This window comes from Syzygium oleosum, unplaced genomic scaffold, assembly GCF_021117445.2.
Source record: "Syzygium oleosum isolate NSW1041296 unplaced genomic scaffold, Sole_v2.1 Sole_v2.01, whole genome shotgun sequence".
Taxonomy (NCBI): domain Eukaryota; kingdom Viridiplantae; phylum Streptophyta; class Magnoliopsida; order Myrtales; family Myrtaceae; genus Syzygium; species Syzygium oleosum.
The window spans coordinates 37,466,966-37,472,047 of NW_026607485.1; the positions used below are offsets into that span (position 1 = coordinate 37,466,966).

Genomic DNA, 5,082 nt, shown 5'->3' on the forward strand with positions numbered 1-5,082 from the left:
GGGATGAAGTCGGGGAGCGAAGTATCATAGGTCCAGAGCTAGTTCAGCAGTCAGTTGAGGCAGTCAAAGTGATTCGGGATAGACTTAAGACCGCTCAGAGTCGCCAAAAGAGTTATGCAGACCGAAGATGTAGGCCTTTGGAATTTCAAGTGGGAGATCACGTGTTTCTAAAAGTATCGCCGATGAGAGGATTGTCGCAGTTTGGCAAGAAAGGGAAGTTGAGCCTGAGGTATGTGGGTCCCTTTGAGGTTTTGGAAAGGATCGAGACTTTGGCTTATCGTCTTGCGCTGCCGCCAAATTTGTCTTAAGTTCACAATGTGTTCCACGTGTCTATGCTAAGGAAATACGAACCGGATCTGACCCACGTGCTGAATTATGAAGAAATAGACATGGACGACAGAATGTCATACGTAGAAAAACCGGTAAGGATTGCGACAGAACAGAACGGATGCTAAGGAACAAGGCGATTCCGATGGTCAAGGTGTTTTGGGAGCATCATGGGACAGAAGGTGCGACTTGGGAAAGTGAAGAATTGATGCGACGTCAATACCCCCATTTGTTTGATTAGTTGGGTTGGGTTGTAAATTTCGAGGACAAAATTTTTGTAAAGGGGGAAGAGTTGTGACATTCCGAATTTCGACCCATTTTTAGGATTTATAAAATGTGTATTTCATCAAACGCGCTTGTAGTGTAATCTCCCCCGGAACTAATCACTCTCGGGACACTGACCATTTGGGAAAGCCTAACTAGGGAATTAATTTAGCGCGACTAGGGGGACTCGATCGTGGACTGACTTTCGGGCAACCGGAGTCACCATGGCTCGAATGAACCCGAACGTGGTTCGATTTAGTATTGGCCACGAGTCGGTCATGCGTAATTCCCAACAACCGCCCGTTAGTTTGAGATTCGCTAAAGTCGCGTCCGATTGAATTTGGCCATTATTTAGAGCCCGAACTGGGGTGTCGAATTTTTCGGAGTTTCGCGACGAAATAAATTGGACGACTTTAAAATAAATGTGGTCAGCCTCGAGATTGCCCAGATTTGTCAGAAAATGAAATTTGGACCGGGTGCGGACCTAGACCAGTATACCTCCCTCGGCGTTTATTTGAATTAGTGTCTTCTAATCTTTTTCTTTAATTGAAAACTAGGAATTTTCGTGGCCGTTAGATCTTGGCTTGTTCACCAAGATCAATTTTGGACCCTTGGATTGGACTTGAGTAGGTCAACTTGCACAACACACTCTCTCTCTCTCTCTCCTCCCCTCGCCCCCTCGTGCGTCCCCCTCCCTCTTCCTCTTGCGGCCGCGTCTGTCTTCCGCCCCTCACCCTTTCTCGACCGCGCCACCGCCAGCCACCGCCGCGCGTTCGGCTCCGAAGCCGCGTGCCACTCACTCCCCTGGCCGTCCGGTCGCTCGACCAGCCAGCGTCGTCGTCGCGAGCCTGCCCCAGCTGAGCCACCCGTCCTCCTCTCCTCTCGGCTGCGAGCAGCAAATCGTCCGGAGTGCCGATCGCCGGAGTTCGCAGCCACCCACCGCCGCTCCAGCCACCGTCGCCACCGCCACTACCACCCCTCCAGCCATTTCCCTCCGCCATTAACCCTTCCCCCCCTTTGCTTTAGATCTGGTTTTCCCACCCTTTTCCGCGCGCGTCTTCCACCGCGCCGCTGTCCACCGCCGTGAGCCTCACCGCCCGTCCGGACGGCGTTCCCGTCGACCCGGAGTCGTCGTCCATGCCGCCGATCGTCCCGAGCCCGACCGTTCCCATCTCTCCCTTCCCTTCTCTCTTTCCCTCCGGCTCGGGCCAGATTTGGCCGTGCTGGCGTTGCTTACCGTCGCGAGCCGCCCGGCCAGCCGTCGCTGCCTCAGCCACCGACCGCCACATCATCGCCTGGCCGGCCACCAGCACCACCCCCTCCCCTGTTCCGGCCAACCCAGCGCCTCCCCTCCCCTGTTCGGTCGTTCGGCCTTCTGTCCGCCCATCGCCGCCGGAGCTGTTGCAGGTCCGGCGAGCCCCTTGCTGCCTCGCCGGATTGCTGCAGCCCTTGGTCGGCCGGCCCGCACCAGCTGTAGACGAGTCCCCTTTGTTGAACCAGCTGCTTCGCCACGGCTTGCCGCCGTCTCACCGGCCGCCGCTGTCCCAGACTGTCCCGACCCTACCCCCGCCGCCCTAAAGCTTTGTAAGCGACTCCCTAACCCCTACCTAGTATAATGGGTATTATTGGGCTTGTTTAGGGATAGATTAGGGAGATTTAGGGGTTAATTGTGCGCCGAGTGGAGGGCCGATTAGTGGTTAATCGTGGCTGGTATCGGGGTCAATCCGTAATGACTTTGTGGCTGGGTAACGGTCGGTGTTGATCTGATTAATGACTGGATTGTTGGGTGGCGTTGGTTATGTTGCGATGTTGAATGTGAGTTAAATGTGGCGATTTAGTGGTTGTGAATATGGCTGGTTCATTGTGGCTTTTGCGAGTGAAATTTGGGGTCGATGGTGATCTGTTAGTGTCGATATGTGGGTTGATTATGGCCGGTTTGAGGGTCGAGGTTGGGGGTCAATTTGTGATGTTTTGGAGGTTGAAATTGATGCTGGAAATATGAGTAGGACGTGCAAGGTTAGGGGGTCGAGCTTGACGGCCTATTGGAATTTTCGTGTGCTTGATTTATTGTGAGTAATTTTGTGGGAATTATAGTGAATTTATGATTACTCGGTTTGATTAGAATGGTTGGCGAGTGAGTATATTATTGTTTGGTTTGATTACGTGAATGATGTGGAAATTGATTGAACTGTGTGGCGAGTGTGGTTTGAGATACCCTCAGGCGTGTTGACGCGTGGTTTAGAATGTCCTGAGGTGTGTTACGCAGGACAATCCCGGATCGATCGGAGGGCTACCAACCTGAGGCGTGTTTACGCGGGTTGTGAGAAAAGACCTGAGGCGTATTCACGCGGGTTGCAGTTGGATGGCATGAAAATGTAAGTATACCCTGAGGCGTGTTTACGCGCGGTTGGAAAATGTCCTGAGGCGTGTTACGCGGGACAAGCCCGATTGGAGGGCTATCAACCTGAGGCGTGTTGATGCCGGTTGTGGGAAAGGACCTGAGGCTTGTTTACGCGGGTCATGGCTGGATAGTACGAATGTGCACGTGTATGGCGATTGTATGATTTGAGTATGTCTGTGTGATGTGATCGTATTATAGCAAATGGGTGTATATGCAAAGATGGCCCATGATTCGAAATGAGCCGGGTACGTGCATGTGAGTTTATTACGCGTGATTAGATCGTGTGCTTAAACTTGTCGGGGGTACGCATTGACCTATGTAGGGTTTAGGTTGTTGTTTATTGAGAATTTCATCCTCATTGTTGAATTAACTATTTCAGATCCGTGACCATGACCGTTTCGAAGGTGGTGCCAGGGCACCACGGGGACCGAGGATAGGCCGGGTCGCCCCGACTTTTGTGTGTGCCCCATTCTTTTTTAGTAGAGGAGTTAAGATTTTCCACCACTATTCCTTTTTGTTCAATGTGGTTGGAAGTTGTGAGTAGCCCATTTTGAAACTGTATAAATGAACGATGTAATTTATGCCAAGCGTATAAAATTGCATTCGTTGTTTTGAAATTGTGTCTTTCTACTACCCCATTTTAATTATTCATTGTCCGGGGTTTTTTATTTGCTTCCGCTTGCGCGTGTTTGTCATATTGCGGTTTTGTGTCGGCGACGAGTCCTGGGACGTCGCGTCCTTTGCGATCCTCGGAGGGATAGTCGCTCGCCCATAGGGTTCAGGGCGTGACAAGAAAAGGAAAGAAACAAGCAATTTGTATTAAAATGGTGATGCGTGAAGTAAACACACAAAGTATTGAAAGACATGCTATTCTAAGTGCGAGGAAAGAAAAACCCACAACTCGTCGAGTGTTTAATACATCACGAATAAAAAGACCTGAGACATGATTGAGTAACATGAATTGTGTGCAAATCGAGACCAGATTGGACATCGGTCTTTATTATCAAATTCGAACATCTTATGTTCAAAAGTGATTAATCAGTTTAATGATGTCCAAATGATGTAAATCAGGTGTCTTTAGAAAGCTTAGATCATGAGGATCAAAAGAAGAAGACCATTTTGCTTAATTCCCACGCAATTTTTCCGAAAATCAAGATTTAACTCGGAAGGGTAAACTTGACCTAGTTTTGCTAGAGATTTCAAAATAAAGGTAGGAAAAATAACAAACGTTATCCAAACCGCGTGAAATTGTTTAGGTAGTTAGGATTCCTTATGCCTAACAACTTTTATATTCTGAGTTTTTACTTTAAAGCCCTTGATTTTTTTTTATTTATAAAAATCGGTTTTCACCGAGAACTCATTTACAAAACAATTTTGAGGCCGAAAGGACCTTATTCGGAATTTTTAGCAAATTTACCCTCCAAACGTTGCTATTAGGACCCCAAATTTTCCAATTTACATAATGAGGCCCTAATGAACAACTTTGAAGTTTTAATTGGGTAATGAAGTGTGTTCAATATACGTCAGAGGGAGAGAGATGCAAGGTCATTTGTCTGTTATTTGGATAGAAAGGGCTATTAAAGGCATGTACATGTAATGGCATTTGCAGCATGTGAATAAGTTTCAAGAACTAGTCCTAGAAAATTGGTCTGATCTTGTTTTTAAGTAAGAATATTATGATCACCCAATACCTCGTAATTTTCTCCATAAAATCTCTGCTGGCATGAAGGTAGTTCCACAGTTTACTACTCTTTTAAGATTGTTGGATTCTATATTGGGTTAATACCACGAAAAATCCCGAACTGATACACCTGTGACAAATTTACCCCAAACTATTTTTTTGACCATAAAAATCCTCAAACTGGTACACCTATGATAATTTTACCCCGAACTAATTTTTTGATCAAGAAAAATCCCAAAATTGATACACCTGTGATAATTTTACCCCAAACTATATTTTTGAACACCAAAAACCCCAAACTGGTATACTTGTAACAAATTTACCCTCTGTTAGATTTCGTTAAATTTTACTGTCAAATTGCTAAGTTTGACGACACGAGATAGTTGACTAGTGTACCAGTTTGGTATTA

The 5,082-nt window shown here is 47.2% G+C and overlaps 1 long non-coding RNA gene across 1 annotated transcript; it reads left to right on the forward strand.

Annotated features, from left to right (window-relative positions):
* Positions 1 to 2,110: 2,110 nt before the first annotated feature.
* On the forward strand, positions 2,111 to 3,609 carry LOC130140019 (uncharacterized). The gene is made up of 2 exons (XR_008818022.1): positions 2,111 to 2,175; positions 3,372 to 3,609. It is a non-coding gene; the product is annotated as an uncharacterized LOC130140019 (long non-coding RNA).
* The last annotated feature ends 1,473 nt before the right edge of the window (positions 3,610 to 5,082 follow it).